The sequence below is a fragment of the Callospermophilus lateralis genome, chromosome 13 (assembly GCF_048772815.1).
Source record: "Callospermophilus lateralis isolate mCalLat2 chromosome 13, mCalLat2.hap1, whole genome shotgun sequence".
NCBI lineage: Eukaryota > Metazoa > Chordata > Mammalia > Rodentia > Sciuridae > Callospermophilus > Callospermophilus lateralis.
Window position 1 is genome coordinate 9,253,345 of NC_135317.1, and position 12,339 is coordinate 9,265,683.

A 12,339-nucleotide genomic window follows, 5' to 3' on the forward strand; every position below is an offset into this window, starting at 1 on the left:
TAGCTAAATAAGCAATGCTTATCTATTAAATCTAATAGTAGAGCCCTTATGTATCATGTTCACTTTCAAGTCTGAAAATGGGTAACTCTGTGCCTGGTAGAGAGTTGATATTAAATTTATAGCTGTTGAATAAGTGAATAAATATGGTTCTTCAGAAAAGCATTTTTTTAAAGTAAGGGAGAAAAAAATAATGATTTTGAAGAACTGAAAAGAATAAAAAAATTTAAAATAAAATAAGCATCATATCATATGCAGGCCAGGCTGCTGTGGGATGACAGATTGACTTGCCCCAGCTCATCTTGACACTGGCCCAAGGCACCTCAGTCCTGCCACATCTGAATGGCAGGCTCCACCTGCTTGCCACCAGTGCTGGAACCCACTAGGAGTGCCACTTGGCCACTCCACTGCTTCACTACTGCTTCTCGGAAGGGACCAAAAGATCTGGCTGTGAGGCTGCAGGAACCATTTCAGAATTTCAACACCTTGTAGGGATACAAAGATAAGCAACTTGCAGACAGTCTAGAAATCATGAAGCTAAAACATATAATGAAAATTGATCATGAAAATATCCATGAAATGCCATGGTAGACCAAGTGAAGAAGTAATCAGTTCTGGGACTGAGTCTGTAGCTCAATGGTATAGTGCTTGCCTTACACATGTGAGAAGCTGAATATGATACTCAGCACCACATAAAGAATAAATAAATAAAATAAAAGTATTTTTAAATGAAATAAGTAACTCTAAAATGATCAGAAAAAATATACAAATCTGGACACTAAAAATTAAATGTGACTTTCTCTACAATGTTCAATCACAAATACTCAAAGCAGTGTGACTTTATAGTATAAAACTATACTAAACTTTGTCTAGTCATTTAGCATTCATGGAATAAAATCAATTATCTGGCCCATAAAATTAAAAACATAATTAAGTTACTAATTATATAATCATGTAGGCCAAAGAATTATTTTAACATATATATTTAATATATTTTGATATATGTATTTGCCATATTTTTGAAAAGCTACTTACAAAACTACATTTTAAAAATGAAGACTCCTCTTTTTAAATTTATTACATGTGGAGCTATTGTTTTTTTCCAAGATGAAAAAAGACCATAAAACAACAAACGAAAGTATCTTATTACAGAATCCTAACATTCATCTTGACAACTATTATGTGTGCATTTATAAACCTCCACTTAAATCTTTGAAGAACCAAAGTGCCTTCCTGCTTGTTCTAAAATGAAGCCAAGCTGATCTCCAATTGGGTTATCTGTTTCCTCTTCTTGGAATGCTTTTTTCTCCAGATAGCCACAGTTAGCTCTTTCAATTCCTTCAAGTCTAATATCAGTTATCACCTTCTCAATAAGTCTTAACCTAGCCATCCTATTTACAATCTCAACCTGCTCTTCTCCTCTACCCTGTCCTGCCTCCCATCTCCTGGTCATCCTTATGCTGCTTTATTTTGACAGCACTTGTAATCTCTAAACACAAAACATAACTTCCTCTTATTATGCTTTATTTACTATTTATCTTCACTACTGGAACTTAGGCACCATGAATGGTGGAACTTTTGTCCAGTTTGTTCACTAAGATATCAAAGACTTTAAAACTATGCCTAACACAAAGTACATGCTCCAAAGAAATTGTTGCATAGTGAATAGATCAATAGAAAAAAGTAAATATAAAAATTTCAAATAGTCTCAACAATAAATCCATAAAATATTTAAGAAAGAAATAACATAATCTTTTTAAATACTTTTTAAAACTTTACTTCAAGCCTTAATTTTCACAACATAGTTACAACACATTTATAGTCAATCCAACACATATGTACAACCTACCTTAAAAATGTTACCTCCTAGACAACTGTCAATCAAATTAAATGTCATGGGTTAATGAGCTTTTATGTTGATGAAAATATATTTTCCCCAAACCATCATTATTCAGACTTTAGTTCTTAAATGCATAGAAAAGTAAAGGTAATACTGTATTTTTAAAGAAAACATAATGTTTCCAAATGAGTGATATCCAATAGTATTATTTAAAATCAAAATAAAAGACATCTAAACATCTAAAGATATTTCTAAAACTATATCAAGGAAATATCAGGACAAAAAGCACTTAGTAAATACTTAGATTTTTGAGTCAAAGGAGTAATTTTACATTTTATTTTTTTAAATGATAATAATGGACACAACAATTTATTAAATCTCACATTTATATAGAAACATTGTATAACTGTCTGCCACCTGGCTATCTGCAGGCCATTTTTCCTCCCAACAGGCCAAATTTGAAAATGACCCACTATCTGTGGCAGCTCAAATTTCAGGCCACTTTTGGTATGCTGCTTTTTTAAATGACATTTTACTTTGAACTATTGTTAATGGAAAGGCATCTGCATTTTGGCACACTGATTTGAACAAAATAAATTCTCACCTACTTATGGAATATGTCTTTAAAAAAGTAAAAATAATAAGGAAACATATTCCATTAACCCCCAAAATACACAGAAACAATATCACCTATCTGGAATTGTGTAGGTAACATTTATAACTTTTTATAAAGTTTATAAAAACACAGAAATGGAATGTAGTTTCTACATTCTTTTTGAGATTTATTTTAAACCAGTATAACCAGTCCACTTTCTGGTTTTTGGTTTTTTTTTTGCATTTATACATCCTGTTTAATTATTATGTTTAAAACTTTTCCAGTATACCAATAAACTTTTCTACATGGAAAACATAGTAAGAAACATAATGCTGCTATGATTTTTAAATTTAAATGTTCACACCCTCATTTATTTATTTATTTATTTATTTATTTATTTATTTATTTATTTATTGTAGATGAACTCTATCTATCTATCTATCTATCTATCTATCTATCTATTTATTTATTTATTTATGGTGCTGAGGATGGAACCTCCTGCCTCACAAATTCTAGGCAGGCAGTCACTCTAGCACTGAGTAACAACCCCAGCCTCATAATATGATTTTTATGATTAAGGTTTTAAAAAATTACTATTTTTTAAAAGTACTATTAGGAGCAACGAATTTCAATAGAAAATGCAAAGAAAGAGCAACACACAATGTGAAGACTAACTCAAGAATACATTAATGAATTATTTTATTAATAGAGCACTATCCCTTTTAGATGTTGTGATTTACCTTTTTCTTATGGGGCAGAATGATAAATAAATAAATAAAGTAACATAATTAAGTGCCACAATTAAGGGAATTCTAACAAATTCAGGAACAACTATACAAACTTGAGAAATAAAAGAACCAGCTGGGAACAGTGGTACACGCCTGCAATCCTAGCAGCTTCAGAGACTGAGGAAAGAGGATTGCAAGTTCAAAGCCAGCCTCAGTAACTCTGTGAGGCCCTAAACAATTTAGCCCTTGGCAACTTAGTGAGACCCTGTCTCAAAATAAAAAAAAATTAAAAGGGCTGTTGGGACTGGGTTTGTGGCTCAGTGGTAGAGTGCTTGCCTATCATGTTCAAGGTGCTGGGTTTGATCCTCAGCATCCTATAAAAAATAAGTAAAATAAAGGTATTATATATAACTAAAAATAAATATTAAAAAAAGAAGGACTGGGGATGTGGCATAGTAGATAACAGCTTCTGGATTCAATCTTTGGTACCTAAATAAATAAATAAATAAAAGAATCACATAACTACTCATGATCCAGAGAGTGATCAATAATTTTCAAATCATTTTGCTCTAATTCTGCTCACTAAACTTTTCAACATTGCTAAATCATAATGCTGAGATCTGGACAAAGTGGAATTATCTCATCAAAATTGTTCCAAAAACTGTTTACCTTTTTCTAAGTTCTATTCCAGTATTAGAATTGACAAAATTAACTAATTTTAAATTCATCCTCTCTGAGTTTTCTTACCTAAAGAGTAAATTAGCTGAACTAAGATAACCCTAAATTTTTCTAGTTTTATGGTTTTAGATAATGGTGAAGATACCAATAAGAATCAGATAAAACAAATAAAAGCACTCTGTGAAAGCATGACATATACCTATTTAGAATACTAATATTCTAAAGAAAATCCTATTTTGTAGTACTGATAAAGAGAAATTAATTCCATATCTAATATTGAAAAAATCAATGCCAGTGGGTTAAATGGGTGAGGGACAAACAGAGTTCATGAAAATTATTTTTAAGTAACACTGTGTAAAATGAATATTGGAATGATCATTTATGGTTTCTGGATTCTAAAGAGTACAACAGATTAATGTGCTAGTTTGTTATACAAGCCTAGAACTAAATGTAATTATTTTTTCATACTTCTTAACAACAATAACAATAATAATATAAAGTTGTTACCATATAAGCTCTACTCCTAATTATAGCAATATTATTTTTTAAAAAAACTAAATATTCATCTAGAATTACTTGAGTTTATAAAACCTCATATAAAGTCCCAAGCAGGTCAATAAAAGTTAAAAGAGGTTGATCCTTCAAAAGAAAATTGTATGTAATATAACTTTTAAAAAGCAGTTTTAGCCAGGTGCAATGGTACACATCTATAATCCCAGTGGGTAAAGAGGCTGAGACAGGAGGATCAGGAGTTCAAAGCTACTCTCTCAGCAATAGAGACTCACTGAGCACCTCAGTGAGACCCTGTCTCTAAATAAAACATAAAATAAGGCTGGGATATGGCTCAGTGGTTGAGTGCCCCTGAGTTCAACCTTCCCCCCCACCCCCTAGAAAAAGAAGGAATTTTAAAAATTAAAAATGTCATTAAATGTTATCAATAGGGATAAAGTTGTATTTTAACCTTGTGAAGTTTTCAATCTTCTTTCTCCATTGGATTCTCTATTTCAGACCAGAGGTAAAATCCAGGAAATGGTGTGAGAGGATTAACTTTTGGCCAACAAGATCCAGAGAATGCACTCATCAAGCTACTGATACTTCCTAGGAAAGAAATGACTTGTGGAGAAAGGGCTTGGGTCACTCAGAAGATCTGACACCCTATTGCGAGCTTCATTTAGCACTGAAAGATCAACTCCATTTCCACCTCCGGAATTCTGGTAATGAGGTTTACACCACTGCTTCAAGTCCCAATCCCAAAGAATCATCTATTCTCTGGAAATACAAGGCAAGGAAGGTCTCCTGAACATTTTGCCACTGCCATAGTGACCTGCTGCCATTTCTCCCAGGGATGCACAGATGGTTCTCCTCTGGGGGCTGATAACAGGCACTTTTTCTTTCAAGGTACTGGACCACCAGGGATGATGAGCAGCTTCCCTGAGGTGAAAAAGGTGATCCCAACCCAGGGCCAGCAGGCTTTTGACGCCCTGACCACGCAAGAGAGCAGCGGCTTGTGGGCAGCGCCCCTAGGCTGGCGAAGGAGACCCACCAGACCAAGCTGGCGACTAGCAGCACCAGGATGCTGTGCCCAAACTGCACTGGGTGCGCCAGCTTCAGCAGCCACACAAAGCTCAGCATCAACAACAACCTGCCCGCCGCCACTGCCACCGCTGGGGGCGTGGGTGGGGACACAGCCACGTCTTCCCAGGCCAAGACCACCACTGCCACACCAAGAAGTCCTCCAGGTAGCAGCAGGCGGGCAGTACCAGTTGCCACCAGGAGCCGCCTCCCTGGCCAGGGCCAGTCCCTACTAGGTCCACATCAGGAAGCAGGTGAGTAAGAAGCCTTTCAAATGCACTTTCCCAAAGATGACCACGAAAATCTTCCAAAAGGAAGAATTTCATCTATTCATTTCACAGTTATCTGAGCCCCATGATGTGATGGATCAGGACCAGCTGGATCACCGCGACTTCACAACAAACCCAGTCCTCTTTAAATAGCGAAAGATTCAAGTTCAGGTGGCCTGCTAGATTTCCCAGGGTGAAATCCAATCTACACTTTTAACCCTTTTGCAGCTGGAGCCATGCTGCTGCCGCCTGTGTTAGAGGCTTTATGCCTGGTTTGGGGTATTTGTTTTCTGTTTTGCAGTTGTTCTTGTTGCTGTTGTTGGGGGCTTGGGGGTGCACGAAGCTTCAGCGTGGGTTGGATTGGGGTGATGGTTGATGGTGAAATGCTTTTTAAAAAAAATAAGGGAGAGGGGGCACAGGAGGGCAGGAAGCAAGGAAATAAAGAATGTGTCCACACACTGGAAAAGTTCAAGGTTACAGCCCCCAGAACACTTCAGCAGGATTGAGGAGTGGTGATCTCAAGATAAACCTTGCAGGGAGCCGACCCTGTGTGAGCAAGGGGGACAGTGATCGAGTTGGGAGGGGGGCGTGCTGGAGTGAGCAGGGGCCATGATCGAGTAGGCGGGATGGCAGGGCGCCCGCGGGAGAGGGCTAGGTGGGGCGGGATGGGTGGGGGTAATGGAGAGCTGGGGTTGAGGGAAGGTGCCCGAGGGCAGATCTCTTGGGAGTAAGAGGTAAGACCCACGCCATCCAGTCTACAGAAGCCGCCACCGCCAGCCACCGCCGCCGCCACCGCCATCGCCGCTTGCGCCCCCCCCCAAACACACACACACACACACACACACACACACACACACAGTGCCCGCCAGCCCGCCCTGCCCCAAGTGTGACCTGGCCAAAGGAAGAGGTGGCAGCTGCTGCTACAGTTGTTGCCGCCACTGCTACTGCTACTGCTACCCCCATGGACCACAGCCCAGTGGGATCAAAAGGATCTCCAGAAAAATACCAAAGGGTAGATCCCCGCTCTCCATCTTGGCCCTAAACTCCTCTCTTTTCTGCTCAGAGTTCTTTTTCCCCCTCCCTCTCTTGCTTTCTGTTATTGCAAAAGTTGAAAAATTCCACCCTCTGGGACCCGCTAGAACTAAAGAAATATTATAATCTCATGCACTTTTTCGGGTTATGAGTAATAAAATACCCAAACTGATTTTTTCATTGGGTTTGACAGCAAACTTGAGCTGGGAGAAAAATCAATGAACTCAAAAACAAGTCATTTGATATTATATTCTTAGAAGCAAAAAGAAAAAGGAATGAAAAAAAAAACTGAACAGAGAGCATAAAGAACTAATGAAACACCATCAAGCAGGTCACTAGATGCATTGTAAGCATCAAGAAGTAGGAGGAACAGAGAAAGGAAGAAATATTGTCTAAAACCTTCACAAATTTAAGAAAAGGCATGGCCCTGTAAATCCAAGGGCTCAGTAAAGTGCGTGTTAAACCCTAAGAAACTCATATACCAAGACACATTATTATCAAAGCCTCAAAAGACAGAAAGAATCCAAAAGTAGCAAGAGAAAAGCAACTCATTACATACAAAGGATTCCTAATAATTTTATCAGTGGATTTCTCCAATAATAAGAAGAAATCTTGCAAGCCAGAGACAATGGGATAATATATTTGATGTACCAGAAGAAAAACTGTTAACTAAGAATTCTGTACCTGGAAAAAATATCTTTCAAAAATGAGGAAGAAATTAAAACATTGTCAGATATACAAAAGTGGAGGAAGTTCATTACCATTTTATCTTTCCCATAATAATTGTAAAGGAAGCCTGTTAGGTAGAAATATAAAAGGGTGCTAGGCAATAACGTGAAATAAAAATGTAAAGTTGTCCAGTAAAAGTAATAATTATATGGACAAATATATAAATCAGCCTTTTTGTTATTTTAGTTTGTAACTCCACTTTTTAAAATCTTCCATAGGATTTGAAACATAAAATGCATACATATACTTGTAAATCTATGTTAATAACTACACAATATATAAAAATGTAATTTGTGATATCCATAAATTAAAGTTTGGGAATAAAGCTAGAAAATGAAAGAGTTATGTGTAATTAAGTTAGTATCAGTTTAAAATAATTTTCGGCAATTTTAGGATGTTATATTTAATCTCTATGATAACAGCAAAGAAAATATCTATTAAAACACACACACACACACACACACACACACGGAGAATGAAACCAAAACATGTCACAGCAAAAACATTGAACATAAAAGATGATGGAACTGGGAGAAAAGAGTCATAAAAATGCTATAACCGATACAGAAAACATTTTTAAAGGCAATAGTAAGTCCTTCCCTATGAATATTTTAATTGTAAATCAATTAAATTCTCCAAATAAAGACAGAGATTGGCAGAATGAGGAAAAAACTTGATCCAACTATATGCTGTCTACAAGAGACATATTTTAGATTTAAGGACAAGAATAGGTTGAAAGAGAGAGGACATAAAAAGATATTACATACAAGTAGCAACAAAAATGGAGTAGGGGTAGTATACTAAATAAGACAAAATAGACCATAATCCAAATATTAATAAGATACAAAGGACATCATATAATGATTAAATTGTGAATTTTCCAAAAGATATGACAATTATAAATATATATGCATCAAACATTAATGCTCCAGTATATATGAACATTAACTAAAAGGAGAAAATGATTGTTGTGCAATAACACCCAAAGAAACTAGCAGAATACACATTTTTTCTCAATTGCATAAGGAACATTCTTTATTAGAAACCATATGTGAGGCTGCAAAACATTCCCTGAAACTTTTTTTTAAAAAGACTGAAAATATGGAAAGCATCTTTTCTGATCAAAATGGAATGCAACTAGGAGTTGACATTAGAAACACGGGAAATGGGGACTGGAGATGTGGTTCAAGCAGTAGCGTGCTCGCCTGGCATTCAAGGGGTGCTGGGTTGGCTCCTCAGCACCACATAAAAATAAAATAAAGATGTTGTGTCCATTGAAAACTAAAAAATAAATATTAAAAAATTCTCTCTCTCTCTCTCTCTCTTTCTCTCTCTCTCTCTCTCTCTCAAAAAAAAAAAGAAAAGAAATACTGGAAATCTATTTGCAGAAATTAGATAGTATATGATAAAACAACCAATCAGTCATAGACAAAAAAGTTAGAAAATTTATTGGGACAATGAAAATACAACATAGAAAAGCTTACAGGATGAGGTGAAAACAGTTTTGAGAGAAACTTGTAGCTATCATCAGTAAATTTTTAAAAGGAGTGACAATAGCAAATCAGTAACATAGCTTTACAACTTAAGGAATTGTAAGAAGAGAAACATAAGCCCAAAGGCAGCAAAAGGAAAAAAAAATAAAGATGAAAGTAGAAATAAATAAAATATAGAAAAAAAGAAAGAGAGAAATCAATTAACCAAGAGTCAATTCTTGAAAAAGATATATTAAAAATATTAACAAATCTTTAGGTAAATTTACTGATAGAAATATAGAAGATATAAATAACTAAACCTGGAAATAAAAAGAAGAAATTATTACTGATTTCATAGAAATAAGAAGGATCACAAGAGAGTATTATAAACAATCATACACCCAAAATTGGATAAATTAGATCATATGAACAAATATATAGAAATATAAAAACTAACAAGAATGAAACATGAAGAATCAGAAAGTGCTGAGTAGACCTAAAACATTAAGACATGAATCAGTAACTGAAAATCTCTCAGCAGCAACAATAAAAACCTTCTGGACTAGATCACTTTACTGGTGAATTACTACCAAATATTTAAAGAATTAACACCAATCCTTCACAAATACTTTCAAAAATTTAACAAGAAGGAAAATTTACTAAATCATTGGTGAAGCCTGCATTACCATTAGCATGACACCAAAGCCAAATACACACACACACACACACACACACCCCAAAAAAAGGAAAAAGAAGAAGAAGAAAGAAAAGGAAGAAAACAGCAAACCAATATCCCAATGGACACTGTTGCAAAAATTCTCAATGAAACAGTAGGAACCTGATTTTTAAAAGCATATTAAAATTACCATATGCCATAAGTGATATGCTTCTGATATACAAGGATAGTTCAACATGAAATCAACCAATGAAAAACATCATATTAACAGAATAAAGAAAAAATAAACATATAGTCATTTAAGTTGATGCAATGGTGTTTGACTCAGCCATAAAGAATTAAATTGAGTCATTTGCTGGTAAATGGATGGAACAGAGAACATCATGCTAAGTGAAATAAGCCAGACTTAAAAAGCCAAGGGTCAAATGTATTTTATCCTAGATGCAGAAGCTAAAGAGATATAAGAAACTAAAAAGGGGGAGGGAGGATATCTCATGAAAATAAAAGAGAGAACACTAGAATGAAGGTTGGGAATCCAGGGGAGGAAGTGTAAAATAAAGTTGATCAAACTATGCTATAGGCATTTATGAATATTTAAAAATAAATTCCATTTTTTTGTATGTCTATACTGCAACAATTTAAAAACAATAAATTAAAGGAAGAAATATCAATAGAATAGAGGAAGGGGTTGGTGGAGAGAGGAGGGAAAGGAAAGGGAAATGCTATGAATTGAAATGGAGTAAATTATACTGTATACATATATGGATGTGTCAAAATGAACCCACTATTAAATACAACTAATATTTTAAAAATTGATACAGAAAAAGCATTTGAAAAAGTTCAAAGCTGTCTCAAAAAAAAAAAAAAAACACTCTACAGACTACACGCAGATGAAAATTACCTCAACATAATAAAGGCATATGTGAAAGGCCCATAGCTTTCATCATACTGGGTGGAAATACTGAAAAATTCTCCCCTAATAGGAGAAGGACTACAACGATGCCCACTTTCACTTCTCCTTAACATATTACTGGACACACCAATCAGGCAAAATAAAACAAACAAACAAAAAACAAACAAATAAATAAAAGGCTGGAAAGAAATAAAATTAACACTGTTTATGTATAACTTTTTTATATGTGGAAAACCCTAAAGTGCGCATCACACACACATGCATGTCCCAGATATTCCATCCTCAGCACCAAAATGTGTGTGTATGTGTGTGTGTATGTGCGTGGAGGGATGTCAGAACGAATTGAGCAAAGTTTCAGGAAATAAAACCAGCAAGCAAAAATCAGTTACATTGATTCCCTGCCTGGCCTCTGCCTCTTCCTTGGCCTCCACCTCCCTCTGCTGGGCGATTTCCGCAACTGCCCCTCCTTGGCCTTGTGAGCGGACGCTGAGGTGCTGTGGCCACTGCTCAAACTGGTTGCGCAGGAGGATGGATCTGAAAGAAATAAACCAGAATGAGTTATGCAGAAAAGCCTGATGAAATCAGGAAAGATGAGTGGATGGAAACGCTCAGCATCCGACACGCCCAGTGGGCAGACATTAACCGCCTTATCATTAACTATTTGGTCACAGAAGGCTTTAAGGAAGCAGCAGAGAACTGTCCCATGTAATCTGGAGTTGAACCCAGCATGGATCCGGATACTCTTGATGAGAGAAGCAAGATTCAGGAGATGATTCTGAAGGCTTAGATTTTGGAGGCCACCGCATTGATTAACAGTCCCTATCCGGAGCTCTTGGACACAAACCGGTACCTTTACTTTCATCTGCAGCAACAGCATGTATGTAATTGAGCTGATCCCCCAGCGACAGATCTAGGCAGTGCTACAGGAGGAGAGCAGGGCTAAGAGGGCAGAGTGCCTCAAAGAGATGGAATGCACGCTGGCCCTGCTGGCCCTCTATAGCCCTGAGGAGTCATGCTTCGGAGACCTCCTTCACAGGATGCAAAAGCAAAAGGTTTGGAGTGAGGTTAACCACGCCTTTCTACATTATGAAAATCGCGAGTCAACACCCAAGATGACAAAATTACAGAAACTTGTTATTTTAGGCTCAGAAGGTGCTGGACCAGAAGAAAGTAAAATATCCCCAAATGACAGACCTTAGCAAAGGTGTAACCCAGCAGCCCAAGGAGAGCCTTGCAAGCCAACCCCACACTGTCCCACGCACAGGACTCACCTTCCTTCCGCAGGAACCAAAGACTTTCACTGCAGCAGGAACATTTTCCCCTCTTGTAGATTTGTTTGTTTATTTGTTTGACTCAGAATCTTAATAGAAAAATGACCCTTTTAAATTATGGAAGCCCCACAGTGAAGGGCGCCTTCTAGGAAGGCTGTCTGTCTGTGCACTTGGTGTGTCCCAAGGACCTTTACACCATGGGTCACTGTCCCAGAGCTCCTGTGTCTGGCTGACATAGGGGCTGGGTTCCTAGGGCTGCTGTTATAACCCGGCCTCTCTGAAGGGACAAGAAGAGCACCCATCATTCTTACTTTCTGCTGGCTTGTAGGCAGACAATACCTTGGTTAATTTTCCTAAGTCTTGCCAGGACTTCATCTTCCAGTTTTTTCCTCACACCATGTTTTTCATTTGTTTTTGTGTTTTGTCTTCTCTAGGAAAAAAAAATATATATATATAAATTTATTAATCCTATAAAAAAGTTGCATTTCATACACTAACAATGAGCAATCTTAAAAAAAAAAAGAAATTAAGAAAACAATTCTATTTACAGTAACAAAAAAAAGAATA

At 36.5% G+C, this 12,339-nt stretch overlaps 1 pseudogene; it reads left to right on the plus strand.

Moving 5' to 3' along the window:
- Positions 1–11,054: 11,054 nt before the first annotated feature.
- On the plus strand, positions 11,055–11,866 carry LOC143379530 (glucose-induced degradation protein 8 homolog pseudogene; annotated as a pseudogene).
- The last annotated feature ends 473 nt before the right edge of the window (positions 11,867–12,339 follow it).